At 45.6% G+C, this 26,298-nt stretch overlaps 1 protein-coding gene across 4 annotated transcripts in view; it reads left to right on the top strand.

Annotated features, from left to right (window-relative positions):
• The window catches only part of USPL1 (ubiquitin specific peptidase like 1), a 462,937-nt gene that overhangs the window by 440 nt on the left and 436,199 nt on the right, over positions 1-26,298 (top strand). The window lies entirely within an intron of this gene.

The raw sequence follows: 26,298 nt of genomic DNA, 5'->3' as shown, positions 1-26,298 counted from the left end.
GTCTTTAATATACGTGATGGACCTGGGTGAGCTTCTGTAGCCTGATGGGGGAAACCTTGAGTGGTCTTGCAGGGATAGACAGTAATAATTGATGTCCATGTGCACGAGCTTGATACACGCCTTCTTGACTGGTTGTTTTGTGCTGCACGGGGTGTCACCTATCCTTTCTATGTTGCCTGTTTGTGATCTGGCGCAGTGGCTGCACAAACACGTCACATGTTATTGTTAAATGGTATTGACTTCATTTCCATAGATTGAGTTGGGATTTATTTTCATATTTTGAAAGTACGATAACGCCGTATAAGCCTCCATGCGCCTACAATGTTTTGGTACTTCTGTTTATATCGACTGTCAAGAACTTTTCTTTAGGTATGGTGTTGTGAACACCATCCTGTGTGGCGCTCAGATGGAGTTGTGAATGTTAGCATGCCCACACCTGGACGGGTCTCTGGACACTAGCCTGCGCCTTACCTGGGTGGGAGTGTGAATGTTTGCATGACCACAGCTGGATGGAGTCCTAGGTGTTGGCCTGCCTCGCGTATAGATGGGAATGTGAGGGCCAACAAGTGCCACACTCAGACAGAACTGTGAATGTTAGCATGGTAAAGGTCAGGTAACCCACTAACCAATATAAGCTCAAACTCTGCATACTTATCTCACTCAAAAAAACTCACACAACCATCTCTCGCACAACAAGCCGCACGCTCTTCACAACACTGCAACAATACATAAGCTGGAACAACAGCACACGCGGACTGCCTCAATCCGATACCCGCACCAAGCTGCTAACAGAACACCACTCCTCTCACTATCCTACTCCCTTCTTCACCTTACTAACCCATCCCACCTTTATCGTTTACAGCTCCGCCTGGGGACCAATTCCGTTGGTGACGGTGCGCAGTACAAATACCTTTAACATTTATTCACTAGTCATAATGGTTATTTACAAATGCAGTTAAACTTTTTCATAAATACAAGAGGTACTTTTAAAAGCAGTTCACCTTGCAGCGACTTAAGGTGACACCTAGTCGGTTTCTTTGGGGTTTAAGATCAACATTCTTGCTTCATTTTGCACCTGGGCCTCGCAACATGTTACCCCCAACCTTTCATTTTTCTTTTTTTTCTCACGAAACCGGTAACATTTCCCGTTAGAGTAGCCAACTAACAGTGAGCATGTCCCCCACTCAAAACGATGGCCAGAGGTCCCAATTGAAGTTCTAGAGTAGGAGCCTGAAGTTATAAGGAGTTGCTCATCATGACCCAAGAGATAAGTCCAGTCTCTTGAATGGAGAGATTGAAAGATACCTGAACTTAATCGAAACTTTTAAAAGCGCGTGCCCCAGAATTATCCATCTTTTGCTTTTTGCCTGACCTTGTTGGCGGTGACCTGTGTTCCGTTTCTGTTGAATCCTCTTGCCACCTTGCTTTACATGTCATCCCGTTCCACATTCTCTTCAGATTACTTTGACTTTTCTCATTTCTCCATCTTGCTGATACCTCTCATTTGGTGTTTACCTATCCTTGCTACTACGTCCTAACTCTTCCACTAAATTATTTATTGCATGAATCTGTCTCTGCTGCCACCTTTTTTCTATAATACAGCCCTGCTCACTCTTTTTCGCTGCTGCAGAGAATGACGCGCTCATACATACTCAACAAATCTCACTTCCAAATTGAATGCAACTAGGACTTTCATCATTCATGTTCACGTCTTCTAGAGGTTTACTAATGCACCTTCTATGCAAATTCCAACAGTTAATATTCAGATATATGTGTGGCAACAGTGGACTTGGGCAGCCAAACGTAGCTGTCTGTGTCAGGCTAAGCTGGCTCTTCTACATTCTATTTTGGCGCAAAATGGCTCCTAAACCCCAGCTATTTGGAATGCTGTTTTAATGAAAAATGCGTTGTGGTGATGTTTGGGAAATATTCAAGTGAATGATTGTTTATTTGTATAGTGCCTATACACAGTGTGTTTCAAAGCGCTTCAAGGCAGGGAAGGGAACATGGGAGAATACATTGACATTCTTACAAGTCCTTGATACATTCAGAATAGCTATCATAATCAGCCTAGCGACATTTCAGAGTGCAAGTGCATAGATAGAGTAGATTGGGGCTGGGAGGGAGAAGGAGAAAGACAAGCGGCTACTTTACTATGCCTAACGACAATTGTTGTAGTGCTGGAAATTAACAAGTGGAGGGCAGGGTTGACGAGGTGTTGAAGTAAGGGAGGAGACGAACAAAACAAGCTGTTACATGACGAGTCGGATAAAGCTGGGGGGTGGGTGGGAGGGGAAGAACAAGGAGGGAAAAGGGTGGGGACAGACAGGCTGCTAGCACATAAATCAAGACGTAGTGATAGAGTAAGCACTATTAAAAATATGAAAGGAAGGGGGGGAAAGACAGACTGGCGGCTACATTACTATGCCTGATGGCAATTGAGGTAATGCCAGAATATGGCAAAAAACGGAGTGTGAGGGGGGGAAGGAAGGGAAAGGGGAGAAGGAGAAACAAAGTAACAGACTAGGGTTTTGTTTTATAAGTTAGGCTCCCAGTTTTATGGTTTTTATTTCTGTATCTTTTATCTATACACTTTCTTTGCCCATTTTCTTCTTCTGTATCCACATTTGTCATATAAAAAAACTTGCAACCATTATGTCTGCATTTATTAAAACGAATAAATGCATTGCAAGGCATAAAATAAGCAGTGTTGCATAGCAATTTGCTATGCAGTTCTGTAGGTTTGCTAATGAAATTAAAACTTGTGTAGCAAAACAAGTTATTTAAGTTACCCTGTTCATTGAAAATGCAGCTCACCCTGCATTCAGGGCTCTCTGTGTTCAAGTTCAAAGGGGCTAATGCAGGGCAAGGGTGTAGCAGTAATCCTCTCATCCACTTATGTGCCAAAGACCTGTGTGGGAGTGCTATACAATATTTTATTTTTCAAATAATTGCAAACCAGAAGTAAATTTGTCAAGCTAATTGTGTCATGTCTGGTGGATACCAGTAGGTCTTTAATTTTAAAAGACAGTCATGCAATTTCATTTCTAAAAATGTAAGCAGTTACGTAAGGCGTAATTACAGTATTGCTACAGTACAACACTGCATTGCCTGCATGCTTTACATTAAAGTTTAGGTTAGTGTGTCTAAATCTGTGTCAACAATACAACATTTTGTGGGGAAGATGCATCAAATTGACTAGTGAACACGTTTGAAAAGGTACATGAACACAGTCCAGTGCTTTTGATGACAAACCTGGTTCTGTGGCCTGCTGTTTGCATAGATCTGTGCAACTATTGCTCATAGTTATCCACATTCCATCTTATCACCCTGTTGCTTTATACCAGCTACCTCAAAAGTGAAACAGCCGAAAACTAAAATATTCCACCTAGTTGGACCAGTTCTCTGCCAGCTTCGTCTTCCAATCTGCTTAGTCTCTCATTTTCTTTCCTCTTACATAATGAATAAACAAACTTAATCAACACAAAGTAGTGATTAATAGTTCCATCTAGTCTGTACATCTACGGATATACTGTGATACCATGCACTATAGTAAGCCTCCAGCGCTCTCTTTGCTCTAGGATTATGATTGCGCTTTATATTGGCACCTGCGGGAGACAGCAGGCCAAACTGTTTTAGAGCCTTTTTTACAATATCTATTTGTGTCCATTCATGCAGCTATTTTACAGACTCACATCCAGGGTTTGCTAAGTGTACTCTCATAGTCGAGTAGATTTTGTAAAGGGTACCATTTGCATGTGATGTTTGAAACTTTATATTTAACCTTTCCTTTGCATTAAGTGTCAAAAGTTTCACTGTGCATGGCTGGCCTCTGGGTGACAGCAGTGTGCCAAAGAAAGTGGGTTTGTGGTGACATGCACCGTTTTACAGAAATCAAGTTTACATTTGTTTTTCATTGTGGGTTGAGTGCATTTCTTAGTTCAAGTAGGTAAACTAAGTTTACTCGACCTGCAGGTCTAGCAGAATTTTAAAGAATTTGCCAGGCCTGTCTTATCTCACGAATGTTGTCAGTGGTACACAAACATTTATGGAGCTCTTTTTATGTCTTGGGTAGAAATAACTTCTGGTGACATTATAAAATATGAGTACAACACTGCTAATCAAATTGGCTTAATTTGTTAATCAAGAACATTTTAATTGGCAATGTTGCTGATCAATTTGTGAAAAATAATGTATGCCTTGCATTCGCAAAAAAAACATCCATACAACACACAATTGCAACCGTTATTCCACATCAATGGGCAGCTCCATTTGTACCATAACAGCAAATGGTTGCTCCTGTCCTTGGATATATGCTGTCGGCAATTAGAACTTTGAAACTGTGTTTTTCATAGGTTTACAATCGCTCCATACTGCAAGTCTGCAGTGCACGATTGACTAGAGAGAACCAAGCAGAAAGACCTGCCATTCAAGTGTTTTGCTCGGGTGCTTTGAGGTGCAGGCTTCTTATCCCTCCTTCAAACGAGGCCCCAATACTGGTGGCCTGGGATCAAACACGTTTCTGACATGGATGCTTTTAAACGGCACTACCTACGACTATGGCTCACTCACTGCAGCAGTAGTTATATTTTGCTGAATTGTGATGTGGGCAAGCTTTTTACAGCTAGGTGAAAATCCCTACATGGAAAAAGCCTACTTTAGGATGGCACCTCCTGATGTATGCAGTCGCCTAACCCAGCTACATGCTCCTTACCTCCCTCCCCTCTGTTACTCCATGCCACTGGGTTGCCAGGTGAGTTTCAAAGTTTTCAACGCAGGAGATTAGATGACCTCTTTATTCCCCTCCCCCAGCCCCTCAAACTCCTTCGCCTACACAATTCAACACAGCTACAAGATTACAGTGGGAGAGAGCACTCTGTCCTTTGTTCCACTGCATCCTCCCTCTGACTTGCATCTATGTACTCTTTTGCAAAGCGACTGGTCTTGATATCTGACCACAGCAGACCACTTTCATTTTGACGCTACAGTACCAACTAAGGATGTAGTTGGCTTTGTTTTTTTTTCTTAGTGCTTTGTTTCCCAACTTGCATACTTGTGCTAATTAGGTCCTGATTAACGTCTTGTTAAATGTATGATGTTACTGAAAACTGTCAATTAGTGAAATAGTGGTGGACTGGAGGACTTCATTTATACCCGTGATGTCTGCTGGCTTGACATGCTTAAAAAGTTTGCTTTGTTTGTCGAATTTTCTTGCCGTCATGCATGGTAGTTAGCTATCAACCACTGCATCCAGCAACAAAACTGCACAGTAAAAACATACTACGCCACGAGAATACAATCCGCAACAAACCCTCAAAGAACTCTTCACATCATCAGAGATCAAAAACCCTACTTCCTGCAACAAATTAATCATCCTATTACAAGCACTGACAACATCACCAACTACATTGGAACAAAAATAGAAGCAATCCAACAGACCATTAAAGCAAGCTGTGCAACTATAAACAGTTACAACCACAGAACCACCGACAAATGGCGAGCCACCAATCACAGCAAGACACGACTGTTGTGAACCAATAGGTGACTTTTTCTCCACACTAGGGACACAAACCTTGCCATATCTCCAAACAACCCTTGCCCCTGCGCATCTACAGAGAACTCAACCACTGCGCCATGATTCGGATGAACATATCCCTAAACACATGAATGGTACTGACCTCTCTCAAATCGAGTTGCATCAAGCCACTCGTTGAGAAAACGGGCAGCGCGGAAGACCTCAGTAATTACAGACCTATGGCTAACCGACCCGGCAAATATTTTGGAATGATGTATAAAAATTCTACTTCACTACGGCAAAACGAACAGAATACTCGACCACTTGCAAATCTGCTTCAGACCTATGAGAGGAACACAAATCGGCACTCATCCATATAGGACGACTTAAAAATAAATGAAGATGGCACACAATCGCCTTCCAGATTACTGGACATACCGGCAGCGTTGGACAGCATCAGTCACACAACACTAATCGAGAGACCCAAGGAATGCGGTGTAAAAGACTGCGCATTAAAATGGCTAAAATACCTCCTCGCAAATCGAACCTACATATTACCTTTTTTACCTCAAACACCAAAAACCTCTCCTGTGTATTGCCAAAAAGCTCTAGTCTCACCCCTCTTCTGTTCAACATCTATATGTTCCACCCCACCCCGATGAAAATCATTTGAAACCATGGACTGACTGCCTACAACTACCCAGACGATCCTCGTCAAGATAGTAGCGACCCAAATAAGTCAACTGCCTCACTGACCTATACAGCTGGATAACCACCTCAAATTAAACCTGACCAAAACAGAGAACGATCTACTCCCCTCCCCAGAGGACCACACAACTGACTCACAACTGGGCTGGCTGCCTGGCATGGGAACACAACCGTAGACATATGGGAATCCTCATGGACAACGGACTCAATAGAACCACAAGTCTATGCTATTACAAAGCAATGCTTCTACCATATGAGACTACTTGGAGGGTCCCTCTGCTTCCCACATAATACTCAGGATATGATTTGAGAGAGTTCTATCAAGAATCTACTACCATGGAGTGCCAGTACACTCGGGTATCTTAATGCATAACCACAACATATTTAACGGGACAAATGAGTCATAGTTGACTTTTTGGGTACCTCGGGGCATTGAAGTCTATCTGAACGTAAACGTGAAAATGGAGTTTCTCCTATCGGCTGCAGGTTATTTCCATGCAAAGATTGTTCGACTTTGTCTAGCCACATACTAAGAGTGGTTCAGATCTCTTACCAAGTTTGGCTGCTAGTAGCAGGTATGATACCTACTTGAGTTTCACTGTTTTGCATGGCTGTTTAAGTGAATCGTAGAGGCTGAGGATGCATTACCCTAACCCACCCCAACATACATTTGTGGCAACACTTGATGGAAACAATTTGATGACTTCTCCTTTGATGGGCCCTCACTATCCTGTCACACCCACCTTCTCGTCTCCATGGGAAGCTATCGGCCGTCAACCGGCAACGACTAACAAAGTAGGTGTGGCCGAGGCAGGGTACAGCAATTACTCTACACTGGAAGCTCTGCCATTTCAGAAAACTATCCAAACACTGTGAATGCTGGCCTGCGCCACACTTTGAGAAACTGTTCATACTGACTTCTATCAAACCCTCTCTTGCGTTGATTCACACCTAGAGGTACCTACTGTGACAATGCTGTAACTAATTACCTACCTGACTTGCCCAGATCCGCTTGTAGAAAACACCCCAAGAGACATTACAGTTCTTCCTTTTTTTTCTCCTCAAAAGCTAGTCCCAATATAAATGCAATTGATAGAAATTAGCCTCGTAAGATTCAACCCCAACATACCTCCCTCCCAGTCCCCCTTAGTTTAGTGCTGGGGCTGTTCTTCCATCTCTGGTCCCAGGGTTCTTTTGTCCCACTCAGCAAGATTAGGACCTTAGTTGGCTGGGAGGCAGCGGTGGGGATCTTTAGCTTTCTGGCCTAGGCACCATAATGTCAGACATAAGCCTACCTGAGCTCCCAAAAGCGGTCTCCTCTAGCAGGGTTGGGCATTGATTGTCTTTTGAGACCCACCCGTTCGGGCCTACATGTTTTTGTGTTTTTGACCGTTCCATGATCGTAGGTGCCGTCGCTGATTTCCAGTGTATGATCAGTAGTTTTCGTGCTGTGAAGGTTATAAGGGAGATCAGTTTGTGGATCAGAGCTCATGCCAGTCTGTCCCATCATCGCCAAGGATCAACTCGTTCGGGGTAAAAGTAATGCCTGCACCTCAATGTCTATAAGCGTTTGATATATCTGGTGCCAGTATGTGGCTGTGGTGGGGCAGGACCAAAAAATGTGTCCCTACATCCTCTCCAGCACTGGTCCGTGGCCTGGAGCCCCATTCTGTGCAGCTTGTCAGAAGTATAATACGGTCGCTGTAGTAGTTTGAACTCTAGATTGAGGGAGGTTGTAGGGATGGCTACAAACCCTCTTTGGATGTCTGGGATGCTTACGGAGGTTCCCAGATCTTCTGCCAATGCTGCAGCAAGTGTGATTAGCCTGTGTTGGTTGTCGGGTATTGTCAATGAGTAGAAGGCGCGCATGCATGGGAAAGAGTCAGTGTTCTGGCCCATTGCTTTCTCGCATTGCGTGGTAGGTTGTTGTCGGGACTCTGTTGTGGTGTGCCCGAGGATCACCGCCTGGATAGTGGTAGTGTAGCCAGTCACCTGCCGCCAGACCCAGTGTTCTGCGTGTGTTTTGGAAGCCCACTAGTTTTCCCTCTTTCATTATGTCCACTAGCTGCACTTTGGCCAAAGTTCTCGTTTGGTGGCAGTGTACTGACTGTCAGCTCATATGTCGGGATCAAGCGTATGCTAGCCCAGGCCGGTGCATTCCTGATCTATGCCCCTGTGTCGCCCAGAGTTTGTGCCACTGTTGTAGGTTTGGTCCTATGATCTGGTGTGTTTTAATACGTGATGGGAGGTTATGTGGTGGAATTGCCATGATTTCAGTGGGGTTTAATGGGGCCTTTAGGATCTCCATATTGCGCCAGCTAGTAACCTCATTCATATTTAGCCACCGTTTCACCCAGCGCAATCGGGCTGCTTGATAGTAGGCTCTGCGAAGGAACCGCAAGGCCTCCTTCGGATTAGTCTGCCTGCAGGATGGGGAGTCGAATCCGCGCCTTCTTCCCCCGCCAGATGAATTTGCTGTTGGCTTCGTCTAGTTCTTTCAGCATGTAGGGCGTTGGACTGACTGAACGTTTGGTGGTTTCCCCATGTGCTTGGAAAAAAGTTTTAGAAAAAGATCCTGGGGGAAATGCACATAGCTGTCTACTCAATACAACGGGTTGTGGGATATTGTATGTTGGTGGGAAATGATTGGTTAACCAGCACCAAGCGGAAATGTTGCTGTACTCGCCTGTGGTTTGATGCCTTGGGAGAGGTCCGAGGAAGCCGCGTTGCTTGGAAGAAAAACCTTATATTTTAATTCTTTTGGGGTTTGTGCATAGTTGGCTGTGGTTAAAGAGCTGATCCGAGGATCTGCCACCAGGGGGCGCAGGAATGTAGTCTTCCTCATGTTGCTCCGATGCCACCGGGACAAGAATCGGTCTGAGACCCCCCCCCCTCTCTTGGCTCATACCCGACTGATCCGACTCCCCCATAGAGTCGGATCCCATGGGGCACATCTGGGCGAAAGCTGGACTCTCTAGCAGCCTTATCCCCAGAGATACAGGGGTGATTCGGCAAAGTCGGAGAGCGCGGCGTAACCACTGTGCCACCAAGACATCCGCGCCAGAATGGCCCGGATGGGAGGGGCTGAGCTGAAGAAGCCCACAAAGGGAATTTACCTCCGAGGGGCTGGAGCGTGGAAGACCTCCGAGGACTTGATCAACAAAGATCAGTTAGAAGAAAGTGGGACAGCACGCCACGGCCAGACTCAAAGTCCTGCAGAGCTCAGGAGAAGTAAGAAGTGATGGAAACCTTGAACCGAGTACCCTGTGCCCACCCAGTGAACCGGCCCTCCACTACAGTAAGGAAGCATATCCCCAGCGGCAGCCACAGCAGTGTCCACCCAGTGCACCAGGGAGCAGAGAGTACAGTGTGTGACAGCCCCGGAGTAAGGGACCGCAAGTGGCGGCCCGAATGTAGAGACGTGGGGCCTCGCAAGGCGATTGCAATACCAGGGGCAGTTGCAGAGAGACAGCACAGCCCTCCAGCCATGCTGTAGAGCAGCACACATGGTGAGCGGGGCTGTGGGGGGGGGGCAGAAGGAGAGTCCCCCGCCCCCTCGTTACAGGAACTCTTGGGAGCAGACCAGGCCCAGCCCCCACAGCGGATCCAGGGGGAGAATAATCTGGGTAAGCCCCCCTCGCCCTCCAGGGAACAGACTACCCCCGATAACAGGAGAACCAAGAAGCAGTGAAAGAGCCATGGAGAGGGCTTTAGTTGCAAAATAAGAGGGTGCAGACCCCATGGTCACCACCTGAGGGCTACCCACTGATCCTGTGGGGGGGGGTGGGAAGACCAGGCGACCCACAGACTACATACCCAAAGCAGAATCCTGGAGAATGAGCCAGCATTGCATCCTCCAAGGGTGCTCAGCCCTCAGATGAAACATGGGTGAGAAGCCTGAACGCAGCACCCCTCCTGCCCCCCACAAACCCCTCTTGGAGAGAGGGGACTCTCGGCCCACCCACAAACGCAAGACATCTGCAACCCACCGGTTAATCGTGAATTAACTGGAGGGAGACACTTCAGGAATTCCGATTCCTGGAAACTACAGGAAGACAGGACAATACGATCCACCACAGAATGGCCGATCAAGCAGAGGACTCTGGCCACAAAGAGGGGCATAGCAGCCATACTGCAGGAGATGTAGGTGGACATCGGCCACAGGCTTGATGAGATGGATCTAAGAGTGGACAAAGGTGTTAATGTTGAAGGATATTTGTACCGCACACTATCGCCACCGGAGTGGTCCCCTGGTGCTCTGGCGGCTCTGAAAGAAAAGGGAAGGGGGCGTGAGTTAGCAGGCATAAGCTGGAAAAGTGCAAGAGAGCAGTGATGTGCTGTTGGCGGTCTCAACCCGGTGGGTTCGTTGGTTGGGCTTGAGGTGTTTTGCGGTCGGTAGTCGTGTGCTGTTGTGCGAGTGTGGTTTGTTGTTGCAGTGTAGTGAAGTTTGTGCAGATTGTTGTTTTGTAGGCTTGTGGTTGTGTTAGAGTTTGAGAGGTGTATGCAGAGGTTTAAAATTGTTAGTGAATTAATTAATTGGCATTGCTGTCTGGGAGTGAGGCGTTGAATCCGTATTCTCTCTAGGTGGGGTGTGGGATCTCTCTCCTGATCTGGGTGGTCCGATCCTCACAGTCCCTTTCACAAATGGCATCCTCTTGCATTCATAACCTAATCCACGTTCGGTCTCGGCCACCTATGCAACACCTGTCTCTATGCGGGGAAGGCAGGCGTATGTGCGTCCTTTACAGAAACGTGGCACATGTCAACGCTTGCAATTACGTCCAGGGGTGGGACCTGCCTACATTCACAACTGTATACGGTCCATGCCCAAGTCAGTGTCCACAACTTAGTTCCATTGTGGCCAGTGTTAGCATTCACACAACTCTGTACAAGTATGATACCTGGTAGTAATTATGGGGCGGGTAAGTTTGTTGGCTGGAGATACCGAATTTCTGTCCTCCTGAGTGTCGCGAGTGTCCTATTTGACTTGGCATCGTCGCTCTAGTTGTAGTAAGTGTTTCTCTGGTCGGTCAGTGTCATCCTAAATTTAGTCATCCTTTGCTTTGTGTTTCCTGTTCGATTGTTTTGGTTTTTCAGTTTGAATCTGTGGTGTTGAAGAGCCAGGTTTTTAGTAATTTTCTGAATTGTAGGTGGTCTTTGGTTTCTTTTGGGATGTTCCAGGTTTTTGCGGCGAAGTGGGAGAAGGAGGAGCCCCCACATTTTTCCATAAGGTATGGTTATTGTTCCAGGCGGATTTTGTTGCTTGATACGAGGAGTCTCGTTGGCTTGTACATTATTTTCTTTTGTAGGAATTCAGCTCCATGTCCACTGATTGCCCTGTGTGTTATGCACATTGTTTTGAAGGTGATGCAATGTTTGTCTGGAAGCCAATGCAGTGTTTTTTAGGGCTGGCGTGATGTGGTCTTTTCTGGATAGTTTGAGGAGCAATCTGGCTGCTGCATTTTGGATCCGTTCTAGTTTCTTCAGGAGGTATTGTGGTATCCCGAGATAGAGGCTGTTTGCATAATTCTTGACATGATGAGGCCGACTATTGAGTGTTTTGTGGGTGAAGGAGAGGAAAGGTAGGATTCTTCTTGCTGTGTGGAGGAAGAAGAGGCATTTCTTGATTGCATTTATGTGTGGTTCTAAGGTTAGGGTGTTGTCCATTAGCACTCCCAGATTTTTTACTACCTTAGATGATGTTCTCATGGTTATTGGATATAATCATGATTTCTGCCTTTCCTGGGTTGATTTTCAGGTTGTTGGCATTCATCCAGTTGAAAACTTTTTTTAGACACTTGATTACGGTTGAGTGATCGGCTTGAGTGTCTTCGATTTTTGTAGATGATTTGAGTGTCATCTGTGTAGCTGTAGCATGTAATGTTGTGTTTTACTGGCGTCTGGTAGATGTATAGTGAGGATCCTTGTGGTACTCCAGTCGTTAACTAGTAGGGTGGATTTGAACCGTTTTATCCATACGGTTTCTGTACTGTCTGCTAGGAATTATTTAACCCAGAGTAGTGCCATGTCCGTTAGCCTATGTCTTCCAGTCTTTTTGTTAGGGTGTGATGGCTAACCGTGTTGAAGGCTGCTGAGGTTGTGTTGGCGTCCGCGTTCGTTTTTAGGATGTCCCAGATGGATAGTAGTGCTGTTTCTGTTCCTCTTGTGGGTCTAAAACCGACTTGTGCTTGGTCTTGTATGTGGTGTTTTCTACATGTTCTTGGGTTCATTTGTATATGTAGGTTTCAAGGAGTTTTGCTGGGTAGGGAATGTTTGAAATCGGCCTATAGTTGGAGAGGTATTCTACGTCGCCACTTGTGCTTTTTTAAAAGCGGTTTGATATATGCTGATTTGAAGGATTTTGGTACAATTCCTGTTGCTAGTGAGAGATTTAGGAGGTTTCTGTAGTATTCTGATGGCGATTCTTGTGAGAGGATTGACTTGTAGATGTCAGGGGGGCAGGGATCCATGGGGGATCGTGCTTTCTTGCTGTATTTTAGCAACAAGACAAATGCGTTTGCTGATATTTCTGGATCGTTTTGGAGTTTGTGCTTCTGTGTTGGGTCCGGTTGGATGAATGTTGTGGTTGGTTCGTCTGTTTTGTATGATTTGTCAGATGTCGTTGCTTTTCTGATCTCATTTCTCTAATGATGAACATTTCTTTTTGTGTGTTGGTGGCATTGGTGATTCTGTCATAATGCTTTCTCTTCACCTTTTGTATTTCCTTGTATGCTCGGATTTGTTTCTGGAACAGTTTGTTTTATTTTTTTGTATGGGTTGTATTCTTTCCTCCATTCCTGTTCAGTCTGTTTTCTTTTTTTCATGGTGTTTAGTAGTGGGGTGCCATTGCTCTTTTTATTTATTTTTTGATGGGGTGAATGGTTTTTCCGGGGCCATCTCATCAATTGTATTTGCAAACCATTTCTGTAGTAGCTCCGCTTTCCCGTCTAGGTCAGCCAGTTCTAGTTTTATAGTTGAGGATTTGGTCATCTCCAGTTGTTCGAATAGGTTGCTTGCTTTGACGCTTTTCCAGTTTTTTTTGGGGGGGTTGGATGCAGACTTTAGTTGGTAGTCTGATGACGAATGGGATGATGAGATGGCCGCTCCACAGTATTTGTTATCGGTGGTGCCGTGATGAGTTTTTCCTTGGCGAAGATTGCATCGATCGAGGGTGTGTCCTGCCGAGTGTGTTGTCCCTTTGACTAGCTGTCGTAGTTTTATGTGTCAGTGGGTTTTGGGAGTTGGCGTGACTTTCTTCAAACCAGATGTTGAAGTCCCCCAAGATGATTAGATGTTCGTGCTTGATGGTTATGTTGGTGATGGCTTCTATGAAGTTATCAACAAAGGTTGCATCGTATGTCGGTGGTCTGTACACCAGGATGAATGTGATGTTGGTTTTTGGGTTTGCTGATAGGTGTATGACCATGGTTTCACAGTTGATGTTCAGAGGTTCGTCTGTTTTTATTTTCAGGTGTCCTATGAATGCTATTGCGATGCCTCCTTTTTTATTTTTTTCTGTTTACTTGAAGGCATTTGAAATTGGTTGGGAGGCAGCTTTGGAGTGTGATTTTGTAGTTGTCCATCCATGTTTCTGTGATAGGATGTTGATGCCGTTGTCATCGAGTAGGTCAAAGATCAGAGTGTTTTGACATGGATCTTGCTTTTATTAGATTGCTGTGGAGTTTGTAGGTGTAGTTTGGTTTGAGCTTTGTTGTTGGGGTCGTCTTCTGATCAGTGTTGGGGTTTCCTTTCTGTTCAATCTCTAGTTGAGGTGTTGGTACGGTTGCGTCTGTGTCGTCAAAGTTTCTGCGTTGGTGTTTTTTTTTTTTTTTTTTTCTCATCGGGTTCTTCTTCCAAGGATTGTGGGTTTCGAGTGGAAGTTCCTGTTTTGGTGATGTAGGGTTTTATTGCGTCTTATGTTTCTGTTGTTTCTAGTGTTGTCCGTCCTTCTGCGTGGTTGTTGGGTTGTCTGCTGTTGCTGGTTCTCACGTTGGGTTGGTTCGTTATGGTAACCGGTTGTTTGCGAGGTATGGAGTTAAGTAGAGAGATTTGTCTCTTCTCTGTGTTGGCTCAGTTTTTGCTCCTGTCTGTGGGATTGTGTTCTGCAGTTGAGTCTTTGTTGTCCATAATTGTCCTAATGGGCGTAACTAAGGGTCACTTTGTTGTTTTATGGGGGGAGGAAGCCCCTGATCAGTCTCACTCCCCAGTTGTCAGCCATTGATTTCTGTCCGACTACAGAAACACTCTCTAGGTGTGAGTTGGTCAGTCACATGAGTGTCTTGTATAGTGGGAGTGAAGTCAACAATGCAAATTTGAAGTAGAGCACCGCTGGATTTGAGAGTCCTGTATAGTGGGAGAGAGGCCTACGCCTAACAGGTTAAATGGGTGTTGTACTAAACATGGTTTTGTTTAATTGTGTGATGTAGAGGAAGGTAGCAGAGGTGTTTAATTATTATTAAGGTGTTTAGATAGGTTTGATAATTGTTCTAGTAGTTTTGTTCTAGGCTTCCAGGGTACAGTAATTGCTCTAGTCCTCACCTAGGCTTACCTTACTGGTCCTGGTTGTTGCTGGTTGATGGCTGGCTACTGGCTTCCCCTGCGGACACCTGCTGACACTTTCTGGGGCTGCCTCTGTTGGAGCCCCTCTTTGCCTTGTGGCCCTTAGCCGTAGGGGCTGCCGGGCAGAGGGCTTCCCTGGGAAAGTCATTTAAGGCTTGGGCAACTCAGGCCAAGGTTCGGCAGGTCAGGAGGCGGGAGGGATCGGAGCTGGAACAGGGTGGGGGGAGACGGCAAAGGGGACTGCGGGGCCTAGGGGGGCCGCTTACCTACACAGATGGGCACTTTTCCTGCAAGGGGCAAAGCTCCTGCAGGCACAACACTCGCTGTGCTTCCTCGATGGAAAGAGGAGCCGGTGCACGCACAGGTCCGTCGACCCAGGAAGCAGTGTCCAAAGGCCCAATCAGAGCCAGGGGTGTGGGGGGCGGGAGGGATCGGAGCTGGAAGAGGGTGTGGGGAGACGGCAAAGGGTGACTGCAGGGCCTAGAGGAGGCTGCACAAATGGCCACTTTTCCTGTAAGGGGCAAGGCTCCTGCAGGCACAACACTCACTGCGCTTCTTCAATTGGAAAAAGCCGGTCGTCGTTGGAGGACCAGCTACAGGGGCTGGAAGCCAACCAATCGTCAGACATTCTAGGAACACAAATCGACACCAGACTGTCCGCTCTGGAGAAGGGCGAGGAAAAAGCTTTACAACTGGACTATTTCGAGAGCAGGGAGAGGAGGAACATCATTTGTTTTTTCGGCCTACCAGAGGTAGAGGAGGAGACGGACATATGCCGGGCAGTCACGGACGTGATTAGCCTCTTGTTTGCTGACAAAGCAACTAATGATTCCACCATTGATAGAGCACATAGGGCGGGGGACCCTGCTCTGTACTGGTCTGCATCCATTATTATGCTGAAAAAATGAAGAACTTGGAGGAAGCCAGGAAAGTCTTTTCCATCACATATAATAATGCGAATATAATCTTCCAGGATCTTGCCGCGTTCACCCTGTCCAGGAGGAGGATGTGTGGCCCTCTGACACAATTCCTACGTAAGAAGGGGATGTGATACTGATGGGGCTACCCCTTTTCACTAACATTTTTAGTACGTGGGCCAACAGTCCAGACTAGTTTCTGAAGAGGACATCAGATGAGCAGAGTATGTGGAAACTAGACTATCGGAGACAGCCCACTGGGGAAGCTGAGCGAGGGAGAAGTGGGAGAGGGAACCTGAAGAATAGGAAACTGATCCTGGGCTCGAACATTTAGAAAGTTAAACATGCCTCCCCACAACAATGGTCCCTGACACATCTGTGGGAGAGAGTTAAGCATGGCATCTGCTTCTGCAAGTTGGGCTGCATCTGTACTAAGGCTGGAAACACTCCTCCGCCCCCCCTCTGCTGCTAGTAAGTGGGGGGGGGCATCTCTTCCAGAGGAAGACATTCGAAGTAATGGCGATAAGAGGAGTTGGGGGAGGTGGGTGGGGGGAGGATTGTAAGTTCTAAGAACTTTGGGGGGGAAAAATGGAGGGGGGGGCTCAACCTAAGAGATGCAAGGATTGTCCGGAGGAACTGGACAAGTTGGTGGTCAAGTACCAAGAATGGTCAAACTTATTGGCTGGGTAAGGGGGAGGGGGATTTTGGGGGCAGGGGTAAAGGAGATGAGGGGAATTTTTACAGTTGAAAGTTGAAGCGGGTGAGAAGTTGGGGTTGGGCTCCTCGTAGGATGTTGGTGGGGGGGAGTTGTGGCCCTGGACACAGGGCAACACCGGGTGATGGACAGAGCTAGCGCTAACTGTGGAATGCAGAAGGTGGCTGGGATAAAAAATATTTTCCAGTGTCCTAATGGCTGATGCATTACCCAATTTGGAGATAGATAGGCTCACTAAATGCCAGGGAAGTTAACACACCTACAAAGAGAACCCTCCTGGCTAGAGAATTCATACGAGCCAAATTAGATCTACTCTTCTCCAGGAAACGCACAGGTTGAAGAGGAAGGAGCCGACCATCCGGGGAGGCGGGATAGGGGAGGTACATCATGTCGCGTACAAGACCAAAAAGAGAGTAGCGTTCATTATGGCCAATGATCTGGGCTTTAGGACTGAGGCAATGATTAGGGAACCGGAATGCTGTTATTTGTTCATTAGAGGAGATTTGAAAGGGGTCCCCTCAAGCTAGGAGTGATCTATGGTCCGACCGAGGGTCATATTCCTTTTTGGGAGAAGACTAATGATAGATTGAGTGTTTGTGGGCGGCATCCTTCTAGTGGAAGATTTCAACGTGGTCCTGGACCCCGCTACAGCTAGGAAATGAATGATGGCGCAGAAAGCCCCACCACTAGATGAAACCACATCACGGAACTTCACAAGATCAATTTAGAGCTGGACTTGGCAGATACGCTGCCCAGCACATACTCTGGGGACCCCCCTGGACGTATTACTCGAAAGTACACAAAATGTTCTCCAGGATAGCATACATCTTAGTGGAGAGCTCCCTATCCAGTTACATAAAAGAAACACAGGTTGGACCATTCCTGTGGTTGGACCATGATCTGGTACGGGTCTCGTTGAGAGGGGGTTGGAGATGTCGGCGGAGGGGGGGGGGGGAGATGGAAATGTAACAATGCCCTCTTGAAGGATAGGGTAATAGCCCAAAGGTACGTGATAGTATATTAGAATACTTTGAGATTAACAATATCTGAGAGGTGGGAAATCGCACCCTATGGGACGCATTCAAAGCCACAATTCGGTGCTCCTAAATGGGAATAGGGTCACACAAAAAAGAGGGACTGGGAAAGCCAAGAGGAAGCCCTGCCAGGGGAAAAACTTTATAAAATTGAACTGGGGCGGACTCTTGGAAGCTCCATCTCCCCAGATCAGGCCTTGGCTTTAGAAAACTATAACTCATCTTAAGGATTTACTGCTGTGCAAAACCGAAAGCAACCTGCTATTCCTCAAACAAAAATGTTCTGGAAAGGGGGACAAGACAGATAAAATATTGGCATGGAAACTGGGGGAGGCCTAGAAAAGCAAAATGGTTGGAGCCTTAAGAACTGATTGGGGGGCGGGGGGTAACGAGACATACCTTGGGCATAAGAGGGGCCTTTAAGCAATATTATGAGCAATTGTATAAATCCAAATTCAATGGAGACAACACCTTTTTATAGAGGACTTCCTAACACAGCTCCCTATACCTGGATTGCCAAGGGACATTGCCTTGGAATTGGAGGCCGCAGTGACGGAGGACGAAATTGTCCAGGCAATTTAAGCAATGAAAGGAGGCACAACACCAGTTTTTTAATCTGTATTTGGCCACCTTAGCCCCATACCTAGCAAGAGTCTTTAATGATTTCCTTGAGGGGGGAAATACTTCCCGAGTCAATGATGGGAGCCATATTGGTGGTTCTCCCAAAAGACCCGACGCAGTGTTCATCCTAAAGCCCAATCTCATTGTTGAACACAGATGTCAAGAATTTGGCAAATGTGTTGGGTAAGAGAATGAAGGGGGTCATGCCCCCCCTGGTCCACTGCAACCAGGTTGGCTTTATAAAGGGATGTCTGGGATCAGATAACATCCGGAAGACAATCTGATGCACTATGCGTGAGACACCCACCTTAGTGCCTGCCTGCTTTCACTTGATTCAGAAAAGGCCTTAGATGGGATGGAATGGAGGTACATCGCTATCCTCTTGCAGAAAATGAGATTTGGGGAAAACATGAGAAAATGGGTGGTGGCGTTGTACAGGGCACCAACTGCGAGAGTACAAGTCAAAGGGGAACTAACTGACTGCCCCTCTACGACTGAGAGGTACGAGACAGGGGTATCCACTATCCCCCTTATTATATGCCCTCACTATTGAGCCCCTGGCTATAGTGGTAAGAAACCACCAGAGAATGAAGGGTATTCAGATGGGGTGGGGGGCGGAAGAAGTCGAATTTAAACTTTCCCTGTTTGCAGACGATGTTTTGGGATATCTGGTAGATGCTCCAACCACACTCCCAGCTTTATTCTCGCTTATTGACGACGACTTCAGAGCCTTCTCAGGTCTACAAATTAATAAGACTAAATCTATGCTGATGCCGCTTTAGGCAACCGACCCAGTGAACCGACTGCTATGGTGCTAAGCTGAAAAACCTGGAATCGCATATCTGGGGGTGCAACTAACCAGAGACCTAGCGTCACTGGAAACAATTAACTTCGACCCTCTTATGGCAGCCATTAAAGCGGACCTGACAAGATGCGGTAGTATGATACTATCTGGGTGTGGTTGCATGACAGCGGTAAAAATGAATATCCTTTCATGGCTTTCATGCCTGTGTATGGCCCTCCCTACAAAGCTACTGGAGTTCATCTTTAAAGAGCTCAGATTCTGCGTACAGAAATGTGTATGGCAGGACAAAACTCAAAGGACCAACCGATCTACCCTTACCCTGCCCAGGGAGGAGTGGAGCTTGGGCTTCCCGGACATCAAGGCGCACCCGGCCAAAGTGAGGGACTTGCTATGGGCCCCCGAGCAGATTACTGAATCATCCTACCCTAGAGGGTACTCTGGTCCCTATGGAGGGAGAACCTGTCCACATGGCCCTCCCCGATGACCTCAGTCTGGGTCCCTGACATAGGTTTGGGAGGTAAGGGCTTCCCCCAACACTTAAACATGGTCAAAGAGGGCGGAGTGGGTGGGACAACTGTTCCAAGAGGGAGAATTTAGATTACGGGGCAGTGACACAGGTTCTGGGAGTTGATAAGATTACTGTATTTGAGTACCCGCGACTGAGGAATCGAGACTGATCGTAAGTGGGGGAGAAAGGCCGCTCACTCCTTTTGAGAAAACACTAGACTCAGTTTATACAAGGAAGGGGATGGTGTCCACTCTGCAAGGTCATGAATATAAGTGATAAGAACAGGCAGGGCTTTAAACAGTACTGGAAAGAGTTAGCTGGTGAGGAACTCGCAGAGGAAGCATGGGGGAAGATATATAAAATAGCCTTCTGTGGGAACCTATTCACACCAAATATGGAATACAATTTTAAAATACTCCAACAGTGGCACAGAGGCCCCTCTACCCCCCCTCAAGATTTCGCAAATGTTTGCGGGATCTTCCCCATTGTCTGAGGCGGTGTGGTCGGGTGGGCTCAAGAGAACATATGTGGTGGCACTGCCCACGAATCCAAACTTACTGGAGGGACCTTCTTGGGTGGATATCTGAAATCACAGGTGGGACTCTCCCCCTCAAACCCCGCTCATCCCCCAAATGTTATTGGGGATTCCACTGAAAAGCTCTGATATTTATAGGTACCCCCGAATGTGGGAAGCAATGCTTAGGGCGGGTAGGGTAGTGCTGGCCCAGAAATTAGTGCAGCAGTCCCAAGCAAGAATGATTGGTTGAAGAAACGTATGATCTGTACCTAATGGACAAGCTGACTGCAATGGTGAACGATGAAAGGAGCGCTTTCAGGGGTGCCTGGGACGGGGCCATATAAAAATGGGGACCGGAAGTGCATTAGGATAGGATCAGTGTGATTGGAACGCTATGAGCAAGCATCACTAGATGAGCTCAAGGAAAACAGGAGCATATCTCTCTGGGGGGAGTAGGCCAGGCAAGTACTTAAGGACTGGGAGAGCAAGCCACTTCTGCAGTAACCAATTCAAGGAAGAGAGACACTTGGCTCACTGTAGGGATGTGCGAGGAACTACCTATGTTTGTTTGATAGGGGGCGGGAGGGAGTGGGGGAAGGGGAAATGTTTACATTGAGAATTTGTATGGATATAATGTGACCTGTAAACCTGGTGTTCTTTAATAAAAAGTTTTTTTTAAAAAAGAGCCGTTCCAGTTGGTGGTAAAGCATATTCTTGCTTATTGGTCTTCATGTGGGATTTTGAAAAAAGTGCAATACAGGGGGGAGATGGGCTATATAGTGCATATCGAATGCATATTGAAAACACGTGCTGCTTCCCTTGAACATTACCAATAAAAAGATTTTGACCAAAGAAAGTCGCAACATGCATGCATCAACATATTCATATGAATCCTGAGACTAGTTTCCTGCTGTGAAGTAGGTATCTGTCTGTTTTTGCCAGCTGTCAAATTTGCTGCATGTATGGGTGCAATTTCTTTTTTTTTTTTTTTTATAATCTTTTTATTGCAGGATTTGTTACTGGGAATGTTGGTTGAGGAGGCGCTGCAACATGTGAAGAAAAGGCTTCTGCAATATTATGTTTTATAATGGGGGTTAATAGCCGGGAATATATGGATTGATCAAATTCTCATGGCTGCTACGTAATAATACATTCTTTGCAGTGCTGATTGCTTCCTTTCCTCCTTGGTTGCTACTCGAGCTATGGTTCTGCTCAATAATGTGAGTATGCGCTCTAATCGCCTGATTGCTTTTTTCCCTTCAGCTGGGAACACAATCTATATACTCTTAACCAAAGATCATACGGTTGCATTGTGTTGACTATTTTCACCTTGTTGATTTTTCCACCCCCTAAGAAGTGCTCCCAATATATACTGCTTGAGCGGGATTGCAAGACTGCTTTTCAAAGAATCCTTGAATCTCCCAGCAGTGGTTGCGATTTCTGCCTCCCTGTGGAACAGCAAGAGCTCGGATACACTCTACCTTTTTCTTTAGACTTTATAGAACACTTGAACTAAGTAACTGTGTGGTGTTTTCCCAAAATCACAAAGCTGCTCTGCAATGAATCCTTCCATCTGCAAGTGTTATTTCTTATTTCCTCCTTGTGAATGTATATAACAATCGCAAGCCTCTGCTTGCCAGAGTTAAGATTGTATCGCAAAGGCTGAGATATTCTTATGCGAACACTAATAAAGCTAAGATTTAAAGCGAAAATTATCCCCGTTTACAAGAAAGAAAGGAGGGAGAGATGATCCCACAAACTATTGCCTAATTTCCCTTGTGGACTCTACAGTTGAAACGTTTGGGAAAGTCCTAAAACATTTGGAGGGCTGGATGGGCACACATATTATTATTTCCACTTTACATGCTAGTTTCCACAAGAGAGGGTTGGTAAAGTGGACCAATGAAGCTTCTTTACTTATTATTCAATTTGTAATAAATAATAAAAAATAAATATGCCAAGAGGTGCTTTTTAGAATTCCATGGAAAAAGTAAATGTGTGTTTTAGCCCTTCTTATTAAACCTATTCATAAACGACATTGCCATTGAGCTGTCAAATCTGGTGGCCAATGGACCTTCACTGAGGGTATCCTGCTTTTTGCGGATGATGAGATTCTTGTGTCTAAAACAGTTATGGTGCTAAAAAATAAAATATTTGTTCTTAGAAATATGTACTTATGGTCTCCCCATAAATTATAGTAAAATTAAAGTAATGGTTTGCTTTGGGGCTAGGAAGAAAACCAAGTTTAAAAGTATTAGTAATTTCTACATATAGAATGTCCCTTTTTTGATTATTTGGGCCTCAGGTTCTTTAGATAAGGAACATGGCATAGTAAATCAAAATTTATTTTAACAAAATCCAGAGGGCAGTATTAAAATTTGCACTAGAGGGAACAGGTTGATTTACTCCAGCATTGTCTGTTTTATGAAGCAAGTCACACAAGCTTCTGTGGTAGTGAGATTTGATGCAATTTGGACTGGCCCGGAATGAAAATAAATTCGTAAAGCAGCTACTAGGACTTCTATCTGCCTCAAACATTGCTGTTCACTATGAGCTGGGCTGGTTACCTAGAAATCGCTCGTAGTGAAGAGGCAGATTTTTCATAAATCAGGTTTATTAGCCTACAGAGTTGCGTTATGCGATTTACTTAAGCAAAGTGAGAGATCCCAAATTCCGACATGTAAAACAAGTTTATTTGAAATGAGAGGCAGTGCTGTGGGATAACCTGGGCATCATTAACAAGGGCACACGCAGATGAGTCAAGGAGAAATTGTATCCATGGTGGCAAGAAAAATCGCTTTTTTCTGCAATTGAAAATTCCTCTTATGAGAAATGTTTGGACCTTGTACAGATCCATTATACCAGATCCCTTTATAAAATAGGCATTTTACCCAGTGCAAGGTTATTAAAAGAATTGAATCTGGAGTATTCTGCCTTTTATTACTCATGTAGGGACAGCGTGGAAACTATTGAAACATTTCTTAGTTTTTCGGGGGTCAAAATATCTAGTTGCATACATAACAGCCACAACTATCACCCGCCACCTCCATTCTATACAGAGCACACCTGCACAATTTCTTGTCAATTATCACTTGCCAATGACGAGTGCAAATTCTGTGCACCCTGCGATTTTATATACCCAGCCTATCCTGACATTCGGAAAAGATGCTTGCAACCAAGTTTGAGGAATAGGGGTATATTTATCCTGCCTAATGCATTATTTCACTGGTAGGTCATTGCCTTAGATACCACGAAACGGCATGTACACCGTATCTTGCATGTGCTCGGTCTAGAAGAATCGAATGTTACTTTTTTTTAAGTAATAACTATATTATTTTTGTTAATGTGCAAACTGATGTATAATTCTATGGTAACTTAATGTGGTTTTTTTTTTAAAGACAAAGTCGAAATAAAGCAATGTGAAGCAAAGGAAGATAGATACTGAGCTGCAGATTTGAACTTCCTTGAGGTCCTCCCACCTTATTGAAAGGGAATGCCTCATTAAACTGTCATGTTACATGAATTTCTAAATCACGGCATCTACCCAACTGCATCTTGGTGCTAATCCATAAGGGAATGGTTTGAGCAGGACAATAATATCTAGGTTTGACTAGAAAGCAGTCTTTAGTGACCGCTGAAGAGAAGTGATCAGCAGTAGCCCAATGGGGTAGAGGGAGAGTTCCATTATTGAGCCGCAGCAACAGAAAAAGCATGGCCACCTACACAGGTCAGCCTCATGTGAGGCACTTGAATCCTTTGGGCAGAGAAGGCGATTAGGCACATAAAGGCTGAATTTAAGCTGAAGGTACTCTGCACCTGTGCTTTCGAAGGCCCTATGCACAAGGACTTGAAATGAACCCTTTGGATAGTAGGAAACAATGTAACTGGGGCAGACTAGGGTAAATCTGCATAGAAAAAGGACTCGGAAACACTGTTCTGGCAGCTGCATTTTGCAAACTTGAAGACAGCTTAGCAAAAATAGAGGCTGTGCAAAAACAGGGAATTGCAATAGTCAGCCACACTCAGTACTAGGGATGCAACAAGAGGGGCATGAAATCGAGATGGTATATAGCCCAACAATTTGCTCAGCATCCTGGGTCTAAAGTATCCAGATTGGCCGGCCGATGCTACCTGAGATTCAAATGACCTAGAAGCTAAAAGCTTGACTCGTAAATCCGTCACCACAGGAACCGGTGCAGGGTCCGGGCCAAGAGAGGAGGGTCTGAAAGAATGGGTCTTGAAGAGGTGATGGATGTAACTTATCCAAAACAGGACTGCAAGACTTGTCCTTGGCTTCATGCCCAGGGATCGTATCCCTCAGGGACTGTAATCTCTGCACTGGCTCCCAGTGGCGTCGAGGATTAAGTTCAAAACCCTCTGCATTGTCCACGAGGCCTTCTGGGACCTCAATACCTTCAACTCTCTTCCTAAATATCTTCCTTCTCCAGCTCTTTGCTCATCCGCCTCCAACTACCTCAGGGTGGCTGCTTCTCCAAGCAGCGAGTTGGTGGGAGATCTTTCTTCTGCTGGGGCCTCCCTCTGGAGCTGCCTCCCTGAAACTTGAGGAGAACCATCTCCAGTTCCGGAAGCACCTCAAGAACTTCCTCTTTGCTTCTGCTTTCTCTCCTCCTCTCCCCTGCTGATCTCCTGGCTGAATCTGAACTGCACTAGTTACCTAGCTACCCTCTGATCTCGGACCCAGGTCCCTTCCCCGCCAGTTGCACACCTACACTGCCCCCCTGGCTTCCCATGCACCCGGGGACTGTTTCTGTATCGCTACAACCCCCTACTAGCACTTGACACCCGATGTCTGCACTTAACCTTGCACTGGCTGCACTTCTATTTATTGTCTTTATTTATCTATTTACTTACTGTTATCCTATGACTGCACTGCCATCTCCGCTTTTCCCCCCTGCACTTGTGCGATCTCCATGTCACCAGTAGGATCGTTCTGTCTTCCCTCTGTTCCCGAACCCAGCCTCGTCGCGCCTAGAAACACTGAAATGCCTTAACTGTGACTTACCATGAATGTCATTACAAAGGTCTTAGTCTATAACCTTAGTCCATAACCTTATGCGATACAATTGAACATTGGCATTACTGGTTCTATGTCCCCACACCGCCAGTTCTTTTTCAGATGAGGTCATTCCCCAGCATCTTTTTGCCAAAAGCACGCTGAAGACTTTCTTTTTGGGGGTGTTTCCCCTCACCATACCCCTGTCTCCATTATATGCTCCCTACCCCTCCGCCCCCACTCCTCATATTTTTTTTCAGCAAATATCTGTCTGAAATAAACACTGAAAAATAACCTGGCGATGGAACAACGTTGTACCTGCATTACTTTGTGCTATTGAAATTATCACTGGCAAATCATTTGATGTACAAAAGCACAAACGCATGTCCGCTACCTGGAAGCGTCCTTGTGCAGGAATTCCTAATTTTAAAAAAAAAGCAATAAAAAAGAAATAAAATCTATCGGGGGCTGGTATTTTGAAAACACACTAGCAAAAATTGAGAAATGTAATGCGTCTCGAAAAATTGTAGTGCGACAATGTTAAAGGACCGTTTTACCACGATTTTTCAGTGATGCAGGTTTACATGCCATTGGTGAAATCTTTTCAAGGTATACTGTCTGTTGGACGTGGTGACTGCAATGCACATATTTCATCAGAGGAAGCTATCATTGGGTATTTCTTTATTTAAAACCATTGCTCTGCGGTGATGGCACACTAACTTGCAGAAATGATTGTTTTGAAAGCGTCATAGACTGCAATATAGGAAGCGTTTTGAAAATGGAAAGTTGGTTGTAAGCAGTGCTTAATTTGGAAAGCAAGAAGTGCCAGTGCCCAAAAAATCTTGGCTCACTAATGCAGACGCTGACGGCCTGCTCGGTGCTCGAACGGTCCACCACCATCAGCCCATCACACTGCTGCTCCATGTCACATGTTTGACGCTGCAGCAACTTCTGGCACAGGCTAGTAGTGGGGTGAATGGGGGGGAAGGAGCACACATGGGTCGAGGAAGTATAATGCTTTATAATTCTATTATCAGTGGCAGAGCCTTTCAAATGCATCATGGAATATTTCCAACTCAAGAGCATAAGTGCCCATTTTAAGATTTGTTTATATCCGTGATGTCTTCTAAAGTTGCTTTGTCACTGATCAAATGTTTTCAACATCATGAATAACATGCTGGAAGTAAACCAGGTTAACTTGCTAGCATCGTGCTTGATTTGCTTCAGGCATGAATGGTAACTGATGTCCAGGAGCCATTAATCCCATCCTTGCTGCCCATGGTGGAGACCCATGGTTTCTGCTTGCTCCTTTTATAATGGGAAATCGAGAGATGGTAATGTAAACCTAAACAACCTTGGATCCTGACCATTGATGCGAGTTACTG

This window comes from Ambystoma mexicanum, chromosome 7q, assembly GCF_040938575.1.
Source record: "Ambystoma mexicanum isolate Mex_15411 chromosome 7q, UKY_AmexF1_1, whole genome shotgun sequence".
NCBI classification, from domain to species: Eukaryota; Metazoa; Chordata; class Amphibia; order Caudata; family Ambystomatidae; genus Ambystoma; species Ambystoma mexicanum.
Note: the sequence above shows the minus strand (reverse complement) of the source record. Positions and strands in the feature narration are given on the sequence as shown.